This window comes from Gobio gobio, assembly GCF_949357685.1.
Source record: "Gobio gobio genome assembly, chromosome: 24".
NCBI lineage: Eukaryota > Metazoa > Chordata > Actinopteri > Cypriniformes > Gobionidae > Gobio > Gobio gobio.
In genome coordinates this window covers 42,430,564-42,448,936 of record NC_137120.1, presented here as the reverse complement: position 1 = coordinate 42,448,936, position 18,373 = coordinate 42,430,564, and positions in this window count along the sequence as shown.

Below are 18,373 nucleotides of genomic sequence, written 5' to 3'. Positions count from 1 at the left end.
TAATGTGTGTAGAAACGAACACACACACACACACACACACACACTCCTGAGAGCGGCCCATTCTCTTACTAATGTGTGTAGAAGCGAACACACACACACACACTCCTGAGAGCGGCCCATTCTCTTACTAATGTGTGTAGAAGCGAACACACACACACACACTCCTGAGAGCGGCCCATTCTCTTACTATTGTGTGTAGAAGCGAACACACACACACACACACACACTCCTGAGAGCGGCCCATTCTCTCACTAATGTGTGTAGAAGCGAACACACACACACACACACACACTCCTGAGAGCGGCCCATTCTCTCTCTAATGTGTGTAGAAGCGAACACACACACACACACACACACACTCCTGAGAGCGGCCCATTCTCTCACTAATGTGTGTAGAAGCGAACACACACACACACACACACACACTCCTGAGAGCGGCCCATTCTCTTACTAATGTGTGTAGAAGCGAACACACACACAAACACACACACTCCTGAGAGCGGCCCATTCTCTTACTATTGTGTGTAGAAGCGAACACACACACACACACACACACTCCTGAGAGCGGCCCATTCTCTCACTAATGTGTGTAGAAGCGAACACACACACACACACACACACTCCTGAGAGCGGCCCATTCTCTCACTAATGTGTGTAGAAGCGAACACACACACACACACTCCTGAGAGCGGCCCATTCTCTCACTACTGTGTGTAGAAACGAACACACACACACACACACACACACACACACACACACACACACACACACTCCTGAGAGCGGCCCATTCTCTCACTAATGTGTGTAGAAGCGAACACACACACACACACACACACTCCTGAGAGCGGCCCATTCTCTCACTAATGTGTGTAGAAGCGAACACACACACACACACTCCTGAGAGCGGCCCATTCTCTCACTAATGTGTGTAGAAGCGAACACACACACACACACACACACTCCTGAGAGCGGCCCATTCTCTCACTAATGTGTGTAGAAGCGAACACACACACACACACACACACTCGTGAGAGCGGCCCATTTTCTCACTAATGTGTGTAGAAGCGAACACACACACACACACTCCTGAGAGCGGCCCATTCTCTCACTAATGTGTGTAGAAACGAACACACACACACACACACACACACACACTCCTGAGAGCGGCCCATTCTCTTACTAATGTGTGTAGAAGCGAACACACACACACACACTCCTGAGAGCGGCCCATTCTCTTACTATTGTGTGTAGAAGCGAACACACACACACACACACACTCCTGAGAGCGGCCCATTCTCTCACTAATGTGTGTAGAAGCGAACACACACACACACACACACTCCTGAGAGCGGCCCATTCTCTTACTAATGTGTGTAGAAGCGAACACACACACACACACACACACTCCTGAGAGCGGCCCATTCTCTTACTATTGTGTGTAGAAGCGAACACACACACACACACACACACTCCTGAGAGCGGCCCATTCTCTCACTAATGTGTGTAGAAGCGAACACACACACACACACACACACTCCTGAGAGCGGCCCATTCTCTCACTAATGTGTGTAGAAGCGAACACACACACACACACACACACTCCTGAGAGCGGCCCATTCTCTCACTAATGTGTGTAGAAGCGAACACACACACACACACTCCTGAGAGCGGCCCATTCTCTCACTAATGTGTGTAGAAACGAACACACACACACACACACACACTCCTGAGAGCGGCCCATTCTCTTACTAATGTGTGTAGAAGCGAACACACACACACACACTCCTGAGAGCGGCCCATTCTCTTACTAATGTGTGTAGAAGCGAACACACACACACACACTCCTGAGAGCGGCCCATTCTCTCACTAATGTGTGTAGAAACGAACACACACACACACACACACACACACTCCTGAGAGCGGCCCATTCTCTTACTAATGTGTGTAGAAGCGAACACACACACACACACTCCTGAGAGCGGCCCATTCTCTTACTAATGTGTGTAGAAGCGAACACACACACACACCTGAGAGCGGCCCATTCTCTTACTATTGTGTGTAGAAGCGAACACACACACACACACACACACTCCTGAGAGCGGCCCATTCTCTCACTAATGTGTGTAGAAGCGAACACACACACACACACACACACTCCTGAGAGCGGCCCATTCTCTCACTAATGTGTGTAGAAGCGAACACACACACACACACTCCTGAGAGCGACCCATTCTCTCACTACTGTGTGTAGAAACGAACACACACACACACACACACACACACACACACACACACACACACACACACTCCTGAGAGCGGCCCATTCTCTCACTAATGTGTGTAGAAGCGAACACACACACACACACACACACTCCTGAGAGCGGCCCATTCTCTCACTAATGTGTGTAGAAGCGAACACACACACACACACTCCTGAGAGCGGCCCATTCTCTCACTACTGTGTGTAGAAACGAACACACACACACACACACACACACACTCCTGAGAGCGGCCCATTCTCTTACTAATGTGTGTAGAAGCGAACACACACACACACACTCCTGAGAGCGGCCCATTCTCTTACTATTGTGTGTAGAAGCGAACACACACACACATACACACTCCTGAGAGCGGCCCATTCTCTCACTAATGTGTGTAGAAGTGAACACACACACACACACACACTCCTGAGAGCGGCCCATTCTCTCACTAATGTGTGTAGAAGCGAACACACACACACACACACACACTCCTGAGAGCGGCCCATTCTCTCTCTAATGTGTGTAGAAGCGAACACACACACACACACACACACACACACACTCCTGAGAGCGGCCCATTCTCTCACTAATGTGTGTAGAAGCGAACACACACACACACACACACTCCTGAGAGCGGCCCATTCTCTTACTAATGTGTGTAGAAGCGAACACACACACACACACACACACACTCCTGAGAGCGGCCCATTCTCTTACTATTGTGTGTAGAAGCGAACACACACACACACACACACACACTCCTGAGAGCGGCCCATTCTCTCACTAATGTGTGTAGAAGCGAACACACACACACACACACACACTCCTGAGAGCGGCCCATTCTCTCACTAATGTGTGTAGAAGCGAACACACACACACACACACACACTCGTGAGAGCGGCCCATTTTCTCACTAATGTGTGTAGAAGCGAACACACACACACACACTCCTGAGAGCGGCCCATTCTCTCACTAATGTGTGTAGAAACGAACACACACACACACACACACACACACTCCTGAGAGCGGCCCATTCTCTTACTAATGTGTGTAGAAGCGAACACACACACACACACTCCTGAGAGCGGCCCATTCTCTTACTATTGTGTGTAGAAGCGAACACACACACACACACACACTCCTGAGAGCGGCCCATTCTCTCACTAATGTGTGTAGAAGCGAACACACACACACACACACACTCCTGAGAGCGGCCCATTCTCTTACTAATGTGTGTAGAAGCGAACACACACACACACACACACACTCCTGAGAGCGGCCCATTCTCTTACTATTGTGTGTAGAAGCGAACACACACACACACACACACACTCCTGAGAGCGGCCCATTCTCTCACTAATGTGTGTAGAAGCGAACACACACACACACACACACACTCCTGAGAGCGGCCCATTCTCTCACTAATGTGTGTAGAAGCGAACACACACACACACACACACACTCCTGAGAGCGGCCCATTCTCTCACTAATGTGTGTAGAAGCGAACACACACACACACACTCCTGAGAGCGGCCCATTCTCTCACTAATGTGTGTAGAAACGAACACACACACACACACACACACTCCTGAGAGCGGCCCATTCTCTTACTAATGTGTGTAGAAGCGAACACACACACACACACACTCCTGAGAGCGGCCCATTCTCTTACTAATGTGTGTAGAAGCGAACACACACACACACACTCCTGAGAGCGGCCCATTCTCTCACTAATGTGTGTAGAAACGAACACACACACACACACACACACACACTCCTGAGAGCGGCCCATTCTCTTACTAATGTGTGTAGAAGCGAACACACACACACACACTCCTGAGAGCGGCCCATTCTCTTACTAATGTGTGTAGAAGCGAACACACACACACACACTCCTGAGAGCGGCCCATTCTCTTACTATTGTGTGTAGAAGCGAACACACTCACACACACACTCCTGAGAGCGGCCCATTCTCTCACTAATGTGTGTAGAAGTGAACACACACACACACACACACTCCTGAGAGCGGCCCATTCTCTCACTAATGTGTGTAGAAGCGAACACACACACACACACACACACTCCTGAGAGCGGCCCATTCTCTCTCTAATGTGTGTAGAAGCGAACACACACACACACACACACTCCTGAGAGCGGCCCATTCTCTCACTAATGTGTGTAGAAGCGAACACACACACACACACACACACACACTCCTGAGAGCGGCCCATTCTCTTACTAATGTGTGTAGAAGCGAACACACACACACACACACACACACACACACACACTCCTGAGAGCGGCCCATTCTCTTACTATTGTGTGTAGAAGCGAACACACACACACACACACACACTCCTGAGAGCGGCCCATTCTCTCACTAATGTGTGTAGAAGCGAACACACACACACACACACACACTCCTGAGAGCGGCCCATTCTCTCACTAATGTGTGTAGAAGCGAACACACACACACACACACACACTCCTGAGAGCGGCCCATTCTCTCACTAATGTGTGTAGAAGCGAACACACACACACACACTCCTGAGAGCGGCCCATTCTCTCACTAATGTGTGTAGAAACGAACACACACACACACACACACACACACACACTCCTGAGAGCGGCCCATTCTCTTACTAATGTGTGTAGAAGCGAACACACACACACACACTCCTGAGAGCGGCCCATTCTCTTACTATTGTGTGTAGAAGCGAACACACACACACACACACACTCCTGAGAGCGGCCCATTCTCTCACTAATGTGTGTAGAAGTGAACACACACACACACACACACTCCTGAGAGCGGCCCATTCTCTCACTAATGTGTGTAGAAGCGAACACACACACACACACACACACTCCTGAGAGCGGCCCATTCTCTCTCTAATGTGTGTAGAAGCGAACACACACACACACACACACACACACTCCTGAGAGCGGCCCATTCTCTCACTAATGTGTGTAGAAGCGAACACACACACACACACACACACACACTCCTGAGAGCGGCCCATTCTCTTACTAATGTTTGTAGAAGCGAACACACACACACACACACACACACACTCCTGAGAGCGGCCCATTCTCTTACTATTGTGTGTAGAAGCGAACACACACACACACACACACACTCCTGAGAGCGGCCCATTCTCTCACTAATGTGTGTAGAAGCGAACACACACACACACACACACACACACTCCTGAGAGCGGCCCATTCTCTCACTAATGTGTGTAGAAGCGAACACACACACACACACACACACTCCTGAGAGCGGCCCATTCTCTCACTAATGTGTGTAGAAGCGAACACACACACACACACACTCCTGAGAGCGGCCCATTCTCTCACTAATGTGTGTAGAAACGAACACACACACACACACACACACACACACACACTCCTGAGAGCGGCCCATTCTCTTACTAATGTGTGTAGAAGCGAACACACACACACACACTCCTGAGAGCGGCCCATTCTCTTACTAATGTGTGTAGAAGCGAACACACACACACACACTCCTGAGAGCGGCCCATTCTCTTACTATTGTGTGTAGAAGCGAACACACACACACACACACTCCTGAGAGCGGCCCATTCTCTCACTAATGTGTGTAGAAGTGAACACACACACACACACACACTCCTGAGAGCGGCCCATTCTCTCACTAATGTGTGTAGAAGCGAACACACACACACACACACACACTCCTGAGAGCGGCCCATTCTCTCTCTAATGTGTGTAGAAGCGAACACACACACACACACACACACACACACACATACTCCTGAGAGCGGCCCATTCTCTCACTAATGTGTGTAGAAGCGAACACACACACACACACACACACACACTCCTGAGAGCGGCCCATTCTCTTACTAATGTGTGTAGAAGCGAACACACACACACACACACACACACTCCTGAGAGCGGCCCATTCTCTTACTATTGTGTGTAGAAGCGAACACACACACACACACACACACTCCTGAGAGCGGCCCATTCTCTCACTAATGTGTGTAGAAGCGAACACACACACACACACACACTCCTGAGAGCGGCCCATTCTCTCACTAATGTGTGTAGAAGCGAACACACACACACACACACACACTCCTGAGAGCGGCCCATTCTCTCACTAATGTGTGTAGAAGCGAACACACACACACACACACACACACACTCCTGAGAGCGGCCCATTCTCTTACTATTGTGTGTAGAAGCGAACACACACACACACACACACACTCCTGAGAGCGGCCCATTCTCTCACTAATGTGTGTAGAAGCGAACACACACACACACACACACACTCCTGAGAGCGGCCCATTCTCTCACTAATGTGTGTAGAAGCGAACACACACACACACACACACACTCCTGAGAGCGGCCCATTCTCTCACTAATGTGTGTAGAAACGAACACACACACACACACACACACACACACACACTCCTGAGAGCGGCCCATTCTCTTACTAGATTCAAGATTCAAGAGTTTTATTTGTCACATACACAGTTATATACACAATATACAACTGGCAGTGAAATGTAAACAGGTCCGCTCCATGGACAGTGCAAATAACAGTTACAAGAACACAAGGGAAATTAAAATAGAAATAGAATAAAATTAGAATAAAAAGTATTAACATAAGTAGAGTTATAAATAAATCAAGTAAGATAAAAATAGGAAATAAGATAAAAATAAAAAAATAAAATAAAAATATAAAATATAAAGTAAGTGGATATGATAAGTGAGAAACTGTAGACTTAAAAATAAGTGGTTAACATAAAATATATATATATATATTTATATATAGAGAAGTATGATGTGCATGCAATAGGTATAATTGCAAATCGGAGTATAATGTGCAAACAGGAGTATGATGTGCAAACAGGAGTATGATGTGCAAACAGGTTTATTACAGGTTGTTACGCAGTAACAATAGGAAAGTAAAGTGCAGTGCAATGGCAGTATGTGAATGTTAATGTATAAACTGGATGTTTATGCGTGTGCGGGGTGAAGTGAAGTCACGTGACTGAGTTCAGGAGTCTGATGGCCTGGGGGAAGAAACTCCTCCTGAGTCTTTCAGTCTTTGCCATCAGGCTACGGAAGCGCTTACCAGATGGCAGCAGGGTGAAGTGAGAGTTTGCAGGGTGATTAATGTCTCTGATGATTTTAGTAGCTCTACCTCTGCAGCGTTTGGTGTAGGTGTCCTGCAGAGACGGGAGAGCTGAGCCTGAGATGCGCTCGGATAAGCGCACCACTCTTTGCAGGGCTTTGCAGTCGTGACTGGTGCTGTTCCCGTACCACGCTGTGATGCACTGAGTCAGGACACTTTCTATCGCCCCTCGATAGAAAGTTTTCAGGATGGCTGGTGAAACCCTGAATTTCCTCAGCTGGCGCAGGTGGTACAGTCTTTGCCTGGCTTTTTTCACCTGTGTCTGGATGTGTGTAGTCCAGGTCAGATCCTCGGAGATGTTCACACCCAGGTATTTGAAGCTGCTCACTCTCTCTACCGGTGTCCCGCTGATCATGAGAGGGGAGTATGACCGATGCTGTCTCTTCCTGAAGTCCACAGTCAGTTCTTTGGTCTTGCTAACATTCAGAGAGAGACAGTTGTCCTGGCACCATGATGTCAGTTGCTCCACTTCGTCCAAGTATGCCGTCTCATTGTTGTTGGAGATGAGACCCAGGACAAGAGTATCATCAGCAAACTTGATGATAGAGGTGGAGCTGTGTGTGGACAAACAGTCATGGGTGTAGAGAGAGTAGAGCAGGGGACTCAGCACACAGCCCTGTGGAGCTCCAACACTCAGGGTGATGGAGGTGGAGGTGAACTGGCCTACTCTCACCGCCTGGGGTCTGCCAGTGAGGAAATCTTCAATCCAGAGGCAGAGAGAAGAATTCAGGCCTAGATCCAGGAGTTTGTGTGTTAGCTTAATGGGAACTATGGTGTTAAAGGCTGAGCTATAGTCAATAAATAGCAGCCTGACATAGTTCCCACTTTTGCTGTCGATGTGAGTGAGGCAGGAGTGAAGGACGTGAGAAATGGCATCTTCAGTCGATCTATTGGGACGATAGGCAAACTGAAGAGGGTCCAAAGTGTCAGGAATGGAGGAGCAAATGTTGTTTTTAATGAGTCTCTCAAAGACCTTCATGACTAAAGATGTGAGAGCCACTGGACGATAGTCATTTAGGCAAGAGGGTTTACTGATCTTAGGTACAGGGATGATGGAGGATCGTTTGAAAGAGGTGGGGACAACAGATGTAGCAAGGGACTCGTTGAATATGGATGTAAAGAGCCCTGCGAGCTGATCAGCACAGGACCGCAGAACACGACCTGAAATACCATCCGGCCCAGCAGCTTTCCTGACATCCACACGTTTGAGTGCCCTCCAAACCTCGTCCTCCGAGACAGAGATCACGTGACCGTTGCTGCTCTGAGGGACTCTCTCTGACGCGTCACTCGCCGGAGTCGCGCTGCCGCGATTACCATCAAAGCGAGCGTAGAAAGAGTTTAACTCGTTCACCAGCAACGGATCAGCTCTCACCTCTGCAGAGGATTTAGTTCCAAAAGCACAGATGGTCCTCAGTCCCTGCCACATCCGCCGGGAGTCGTTGAGTTGGAAATGAGATTCCACTCTGTCTTTATAGCGGAGTTTTGCGGCTTTAACGGCGCGCCGGAGGGCGTAACATGAAGCTTTGTACTCCCTCATATCCCCCGTTAGGAGACCGGCATTGTACGCGATAGTGCGCGAGTTTACTGCAGTGCGAATTGAACTGTCCACCCACGGTTTCTGATTAGGGAAGGACGTTATAGTTATTGTTTGTGTGGCTTGCTCTGTCAGTGTGTTGATAAAGCAGAGCGCCACTTCTGTGAACTCGCTGACGTCTTCAGAACTCGCGCGGAACATGTCCCAGTCGACGTCATCAAGAGCTGCCTGTAGCGTGATCTCTGAATGGGATGACCAGCGTTTATTGACCATATGACCAGTATGACCATACTATTGTGTGTAGAAGCGAACACACACACACACACACTCCTGAGAGCGGCCCATTCTCTCACTAATGTGTGTAGAAGTGAACACACACACACACACACACACTCCTGAGAGCGGCCCATTCTCTCACTAATGTGTGTAGAAGCGAACACACACACACACACACACACACACACTCCTGAGAGCGGCCCATTCTCTCTCTAATGTGTGTAGAAGCGAACACACACACACACACACACACACACACACTCCTGAGAGCGGCCCATTCTCTCTCTAATGTGTGTAGAAGCGAACACACACACACACACACACACTCCTGAGAGCGGCCCATTCTCTCTCTAATGTGTGTAGAAGCGAACACACACACACACACACACACTCCTGAGAGCGGCCCATTCTCTCTCTAATGTGTGTAGAAGCGTCTGCAGGCCTAGAGCTGGAGTTACACACCTGTGGCCATGAAGTGTTGAACACCTGAACTCAGTGATTTGGAGGGACGGCGGCACAATACTTTTGCCAATATAGTGTATACTGGAATATATGCAAAGAGAAGAATAAATTTGATCCGTCCTTCAAATTTAGCCAAAGGAAGGATGTGAAACAAAGGCCAAGGATCCTTCAAAGAAAGGCAGCCTTTGAGCATGATGATTGCAGTCTAGATAGGCAGCCTTAATGGGATGCAGCGATCCGATTGAGAAGAACCCCAGATGGTTTAATATGAACGGGACAAAGTGCAAATTGCAATATGGCCGATAGGTCACACCTTCTACATAAAAAATGGCCATCACCAATTGGTAAAGTCATTGTGTCCTTGCAGTTAGAAGCCCCAGCTCTGTAATAGTTATACTAAGTACACACAAACAACATTAATTTAAATTATACACTTATATACCGTACTAGTACCGGGTTGGACCACCTTTTACCTTCAAAACTGCCTTCATTTTTAGCTAATACTGTTTGAACCTTGGTTTCGCAGGGGTGTTAATCTGGTGAACCCATAAACAAGCGTCTAACTGATCTCGGCTCAGTTCATTCATTTGAATACTTATGCATATATATAAAACAAAAAGGTTCTAATTAGGTTATAATATTTATATTTGCCAAACCCTGGCTAACAGCACATAAAACAAGGACTACAAATGAATAAAACATTTTATAAAACCTGTAAGAGTTGTACATTTTGGCCCAGCAGGTGTCAGCAGTCTGTGGTGTTTCGAGTGCACTGACTCTTATTCCTTATTCCATGTTCAATCGGCCAAAGAGCCACAAACGTGTGGCTGACTACTGGCCAGGGACGGATTGACAATCTGTGCGTTCTGGAAAAGTCCAGAACGGCCGTCCAACCGAGGGCCGTCCCCCGGCCGTCGGCAAAAAAAAAAAAAAAAGAAAGAAAAGAGTCTAATAACCAGTCCCTCCAGAAAAACGCGATTATGCGATCGCGTGATTTAACGCATAATCAGCCAAAGTCCGCATATTCATGCGGGGGCCGCATTTTTTCAAATACGCCGCACTTTCGCCGCATAAATTGCCTATTTCCGCGTGCAAAATATGCGGGGCTATCATGATTTCATAATCCCCGCATTTTCGTTGCAAAAAAAGTCATATATATTAGCAGAAAGTTGAAAAAATTTCGTTTACTTCACACAAGAGCCGCCATTTCTGCCTATTGCCATGGGAAAGTTTTGAAGTGACGTGATTACCCGACGCGAACGTCATCGAAAAGCTTCAAACCCCGTGGAGAAACCATAGACACCGGTGAAACCATGATGAAGCACAAACTCCCATTGGCCAACAAAAATAACAGCAAAAGAGCAAAGCAGTTTCCCTGTGTGCTGACTGATTTCAAAACACAGCATCATGAAGCTTTGAAGCGTTATGAATCAATGAGTCGATTCAGCGGTTTGAAGCATTATGAATCAATGAGTTGATTCAGCGGTTTGAAGCGTTATGAATCAATGAGTCGATTCAGCGGTTTGAAGCGTTATGAATCAATGAGTCGATTCAGCGGTTTGAAGCGTTATGAATCAATGAGTTGATTCAGCGGTTTGAAGCGTTATGAATCAATGAGTTGATTCAGCGGTTTGAAGCGTTATGAATCAATGAGTCGATTCAGCGGTTTGAAGCGTTATGAATCAATGAGTCGATTCAGCGGGTTGGATCGCCAAAGTCACGTATTTCAGCAGTTTGACACGCGATCCGAATCATGAATCGACTCGATGATTCATATCATCATGATGCTGTGTTTTGAAATCAGTCATCACTATATAAGTCGTTATTTAGTTTTTTTTGCACACAATAACTATTATCGTCGCTTCATAAAGTTATTGTAGAACCACTGTAGTGAGATGGACTTTGTAACGACGTCTTTAGTAGGCTACCTTTTATGGGTCTTGAGAGTGTACATTGTGCCAATGGAGGCCTTTCTGAGCCATCGGAATTCAACTAAAATATCTTAATTTGTGTCCAACAACAAGGGAAGTCATTAATGACAGAATTTTCATTTTTAGGTGAACTAACCCTTTAAGAGATTGCACTTTGTGCATTGGAAGCACTCAAATGTCTGTTTTGTATAGCGACATCTGTAAAACAGGAAGTTATTTATTAATTTTTGCAGAAGTTGTAGCATATTCCTTTTGTAAAGCTACAGAACTTGATTGACTAAATGTTTTGTAAATTTGAGCCATTATTAAGGTCTTCAATAAAACAAGATGAGAACTTAAATATTCCAGCACTTTCTGTGATGTAGTGTTTTTTTTCTCTTTCTCATCAAACCGCAGTTTTTGCAAGTTCCCGCAATTTTATCGCATAAAATTGCATAAATATCCCGCATTTTTCATCGCATTTTTTAAGAAAACGTGCCGCATAATCAAGGATTTTTGCCCGCAACAATCACAAAAAAAAGCCACATTTTTCTGGAAGGACTGAATAACGCAATATGAACAGCCAACAGCAGGGGGACTAATACAATCACTTATATGCTGCTATGTGCAACAAAAAAAAAAAAAACCTGAGAAAGAAGAGTCGGCCTACTAGCCAGTTTGTGATTGGTCCTCGGATTTCCGGAATCCGGAATTGGCACGGGCGTCACGGCTCGGTGCATGAATTTACCGCTGGGAGTGAGAACGGGTTGAGAATACACGATATAAAAATAAATAAAACTTGCGCGAAAATTAATGTAATGCGGAGAACTACAGTTAGAGAGAGACGTGATGTGTGTGTGTGTGTGTGTGTGTGTGTGTGTGAGAGAGAGAGAGAGAGAGAGAGAGAGAGAGAGAGAGAGAGAGAGAGAGAGAGAGAGAGAGAGAGAGAGAGAGAGAGGCCCGAACGCGATGCTACGATCGAACATTGGAAACATAAGAACAATACATACTCCGTCATTTTGTTCATACAGAACATCATTCAAACTGCAAAGTGTTTGCTTATATTTGTGTACACTCGCAATAAAACAAAACATTGTGCTTTTGTCAAACTGTAACCTACAACTGTCATCTAACCAAAATATCTCTCTCTCTCTCTCTCTCTCACACACACACACACACACACACACATACACATAGATTAAAAGCAAATAATATGTATCCAACCCCATTTAAAAACAGTCTGTGGGTGTCATCTTTTGGACATTCATCATCGCATTGGTTTTCATTTCTTTCATTCACTTTGTTGTTTGTGAGAGGTTGTAGTGATGAGCTCAGATTTTCTGGTGGAATGAAGACTAAGGTATTGAATTAAATGGGAAAACATCAGGCATGCATTGCTACCACTCTAAACGTGCTAACATACAAGGGAGGGGGCTAAAAAATTGACTACGTTTTTGTTTAACCAAAAAATCCTAGCTTGCACTTTCTGTCTGTCTTCCATCAGAGTGCAGTTTTTCCTTGTCTTTCATATTTGTGTTTATTATTGTGGAATTGGCAAAGACCTGGTGGTTGTTTGTGAAAGCTTCACAGACCAAATGAATAGGGCCTAGCCATAGGTTTTGAGATGTCACTTGTTGTGAATACCTTGTCTGATAGTCTGACAGTATTGTGGCATAGTACATCCTTGCTAGTTTCTGTTGCGGACGGCTAAGGGCGAATGGCCGGATGATGGGCCTATTTGGGAGAAAGTCCAGGGCTGTTTTTTAGCCCCAGTCCGTCCCTGCTACTGGCAACACCACACCAGTACCAAAGTACCACCATAGTACTGTGAATGAGCTAAATATAATATAACCAGTGTTGGGAATAACGGCGTTATAGATAAACGGCGTTACTAACGGAATTACTTTTTTCAGTAAAGAGTAATCAAACGAATTACTGTTTCTTCCGTTACAACCGTTAGCGTTACTGAGGGAAAAAATGCGGCGTTACTATAATTGAGCTCATTGAAGCGGTTTTCATCCGAACTGGCTCTCTGTCAGTCGGACCTGCAAAGCGTGTGTGTGTGTGTGTGTGTGTGCGCGCGCCAGCGTTGGGTGGTACACATAACTGATGATGATTGGTGGGTGGGAGACAAGGTTGAGGTTGATAGGTTGAGTTCACACACACACCTATGACGCACACGCATATGCACAGTCAGCGATGGCAGTCCAACGACTTCAAAGGTAGCTTTCGCAAACTGGAAGTATAAGCGCTACTTTTCCCTCGTTGAGGTGAAAGGTAAGAATGTTTATGTAACGTGCAGCTTATGCCCAGGAAGAAAGAGTCTCTCCACGTCGGTGGCAAGTAATTCTATTTCTAATCTAATGAAGCCTCACGTCATCACAGCCACAACCTTAGTGGCTAAAAACCCAGGTGATAACATGAGCTCCACTACCAGAGGAGTAGTAAAGAAGTACTGATACTATTTACACAATATTTACACTATAGTAGGTCTACTGATAATATTTACATTACAATAATATATTGAATTTGATAGGTGTCTCTCACATTGTCCCACAGCAACATTACAATAGTGTACATTAATGTACAATGTTTTATAATAATAATTTATTCTATTTAGTGTCCAATTCATTCATTTAACATATTTAATATTGGGGGCATCCAAGTTATTTGACATATTTGAACATTTGAAGAAAAAAAAAGTAACACATTAGTTACTTTCCCTGGTAATTAGTTACTTTTATAATGATGTAACTCAGTTACTAACTCAGTTACTATTTGTAAGAAGTAACTAGTAACTATAACTAATTACTTTTTTAAAGTAACATGCCCAACACTGAATATAACTGACACTGTGTTCATTGTATTCACACTACAAAAAATTTTAGAGACAAATGACCTGCTGCTGTTTTATTGCAATGCATGTTTCTTTTCAGAATGACTAAATATATAAAATATACATAAACTAGGGGCCGGTGACCAATAGGGGATCTCATCAAACATACAAGGGGGACCTAATACATCTTAATTTTAAATGTAATATTATATTTAATAATTTAGATTTACATTTACATTTAGTCATTTAGCAGACGCTTTTATCCAAAGCGACTTACAAATGAGAGCAATAGAAGCAACTAGAACAGTCAAGGGCAACAGTATACAAGTGCTGTAACACGTCTCAGTTAATCTAGCACAGAACACACAGGACAGAAGTTGTGTTTTTTTTTTTATAAATAAATTAGACAGACAGAAAATGAATAGAATGATAAGTGCTATTCTTGATTGGTCAGGTGCTGCTGGAAGAGATGTGTCTTTAGATGTTTTTTGAAAATGGCTACAGACTCGGCCGCACGAATTGAGATTCACATCCTATCTGAATTAATAATTCAGATAGGGTGTGTACACTCTAAAAAAAAAAAGGTTCTATATGGCACCAAAAATGGTTCTTGGCTCGTAATCATAGGGGAACCTTTTTAAGTGCTATATAGCACCAATTTTGGTGCTTCAGTGGTTCTTCAGCGGTTCTTCAGAGGTGCTATATAGCACCTTAGTCAAAGAACCGGTGAAGCACCACTGAAGAACCACTGAAGCACCACTGAAGAACCGGTGAAGCACCACTGAAGAACCGGTGAAGCACCACTGAAGAACCGCTGAAGAACCGCTGAAGCACCACTGAAGAACCGGTGAAGCACCACTGAAGCACCACTGAAGAACCGGTGAAGCACCACTGAAGAACCGGTGAAGCACCACTGAAGAACCGCTGAAGAACCGCTGAAGCACCACTGAAGAACCGGTGAAGCACCACTGAAGCACCACTGAAGAACCGCTGAAGCACCACTGAAGAATCGTTGAAGAACCGCTGAAGCACCACTGAAGAACCGGTGAAGCACCACTGAAGCACCACTGAAGAACCGGTGAAGCACCACTGAAGCACCACTGAAGAACCGGTGAAGCACCACTGAAGAACCGGTGAAGCACCACTGAAGAACCGCTGAAGAACCGCTGAAGAACCGCTGAAGCACCACTGAAGAACCGGTGAAGCACCACTGAAGCACCACTGAAGAACCGGTGAAGCACCACTGAAGAACCGGAAGAACCGGTGAAGCACCACTGAAGAACCGGTGAAGCACCACTGAAGAACCGGTGAAGCACCACTGAAGAACCGCTGAAGAACCGCTGAAGCACCACTGAAGAACCGCTGAAGAACCGGTGAAGCACCACTGAAGAACCGCTGAAGCACCACTGAAGAACCGCTGAAGCACCACTGAAGAACCGGTGAAGCACCACTGAAGAACCGGTGAAGCACCACTGAAGAACCGGTGAAGCACCACTGAAGCACCATACCCCTTTTCCACCAAGGCAGTGCTAGAGCTAATTCAGAGCCAGAGCTAGTCCCAGTTCATAGTTGGTTCGACTGAGGAGCTTCTAAGAACCGTTTGCTTTTCCACGGGCTGAGAGCCACAACAGAGCCAGTCTTACGTCACTGTATCCGTCTCATCTCTCTCAGCAACGCTAGCGAGGCAGCGGCAAGTATGTGGTTTTGCCGCGGGCTGTTTTTTCATGTCCGCGGGATGAAGCGACCCCAATTATGTGATATTTAGCCCCGGGAATGCGAATTTTAGTGCCAAAAAACACATATTTTACCCCCAAATGTGATTTTTACTGGGGAATCCCCCCCTGGAACGCGATTGGGCTTGTTTTGAGTAGCAATTGGGCGGGTTTGTTGTGAAAACCTGGCAACCCTAGGCAGCGGGAAACACAAACACACCAGGCTTGTTCGAGATGCATCGCAGACCGATCCACGTATGATATAAAAAAAATGCATGAGTGAATCAAAAGCATAAGGAGTCATATGCTCTCGCTGGACTCGTGGTGTTACGGCGATCGGTCTCTGCACAGCACCGCTGCGAACAAGCCTTCCATCAACAATGCAAACGTTGCGTTACTATTCATTCACATGGCTTTACGATCCTACATCGGCATCAAAACACAACGCAAACACTGCGAATTCAACGCATTCATGTAGTTCGCCGTAATTTGTATAGACAGAGATTACAAACGAACAGCAGCTGTTAGCTCCATTAGCTGCTATTTCAAAAATGGTGGATCTCAAGTTTGTGTTCGTCTTGTTGACCCCGCCCCCAGCGCCTGATGTAATCGGTTCTTACTTCTAGCCCTGTTCTAGCCCAGCAATGTTTTGGTGCTACTTAAGAACCACTTTTCCTGGCTCGGAGCTGGGGCTTTGTGTGTGGAAACACAAAGAACCGATTTGAAACTAGGCTCTGGCTCCGATCTAGCTCTGGCTCTGCTTTGGTGGAAAAGGGGTATGAAGAACCGCTGAAACACCACTGAAGAACCACTGAAGAACCGGTGAAGCACCACTGAAGCACCACTGAAGAACCGCTGAAGCACCACTGAAGAACCGGTGAAGCACCACTGAAGCACCACTGAAGAACCGCTGAAGCACCACTGAAGAACCGCTGAAGAACCGGTGAAGCACCACTGAAGAACCACTGAAGAACCGCTGAAGCACCACTGAAGAACCACTGAAGAACCGGTGAAGCACCACTGAAGAACCACTGAAACACCACTGAAGAACCACTGAAGAACCGCTGAAGCACCACTGAAGAACCGCTGAAGAACCGCTGAAGAACCACTGAAACACCACTGAAGAACCGCTGAAGCACCACTGAAGAACCGCTGAAGCACCACTGAAGAACCGCTGAAGAACCGCTGAAGAACCGCTGAAGAACCACTGAAACACCACTGAAGAACCGGTGAAGCACCACTGAAGAACCGCTGAAGAACCGCTGAAGCACCACTGAAGAACCGCTGAAGCACCGCTGAAGAACCGCTGAAGAACCGGTGAAGCACCGCTGAAGAACCGCTGAAGAACCGGTGAAGCACCACTGAAGCACCACTGAAGAACCGCTGAAGAACCGATGAAGAACCGCTGAAGCACCACTGAAGCACCACTGAAGAACCGCTGAAGAACCGCTGAAGAACCGCTGAAGAACCGCTGAAGCACCACTGAAGAACCGATGAAGCACCACTGAAGCACCACTGAAGAACCGCTGAAGAACCGATGAAGCACCACTGAAGCACCACTGAAGAACCGCTGAAGAACCGGTGAAGCACCACTGAAGCACCACTGAAGAACCGCTGAAGCACCACTGAAGAACCGATGAAGCACCACTGAAGCACCACTGAAGAACCGCTGAAGAACCGGTGAAGCACCACTCATACCCCTTTTCCACCAAGGCAGTGCTAGAGCTAATTCAGAGCCAGAGCTAGTCCCAGTTCATAGTTGGTTCGACTGTGGAGCTTTCTAAGAACCGTTTGCTTTTCCACGGGCTGAGAGCCACAACAGAGCCATGTCTTACGTCACTGTATACGTCTCATCTCTCTCAGCAAAGCTAGCGAGGCAGCGGCAATGTTGCCAAGTCCGTGGTTTTGCCGCGGGCTGTTTTTTCATGTCCACGGGATGAAGCGACCCCAATTATGTGATATTTAGCCCCATATTGCGAATTTTAGTAGGCAACCATGCCAAAAAACACATATTTTACCCCCAAATGTGATTTTTACTGGGGAATCCCCCCTGGAACGCGATTGGGCTTGTTTTGAGTAGCAATTGGGCGGGTTTGTTGTGAAAACCTAGCAACCCTGCCGGGAAACACACACACACACACACACACCAGGCTTGTTCGAGACGCATCAGCGCTTGCCAGACCGATCCACA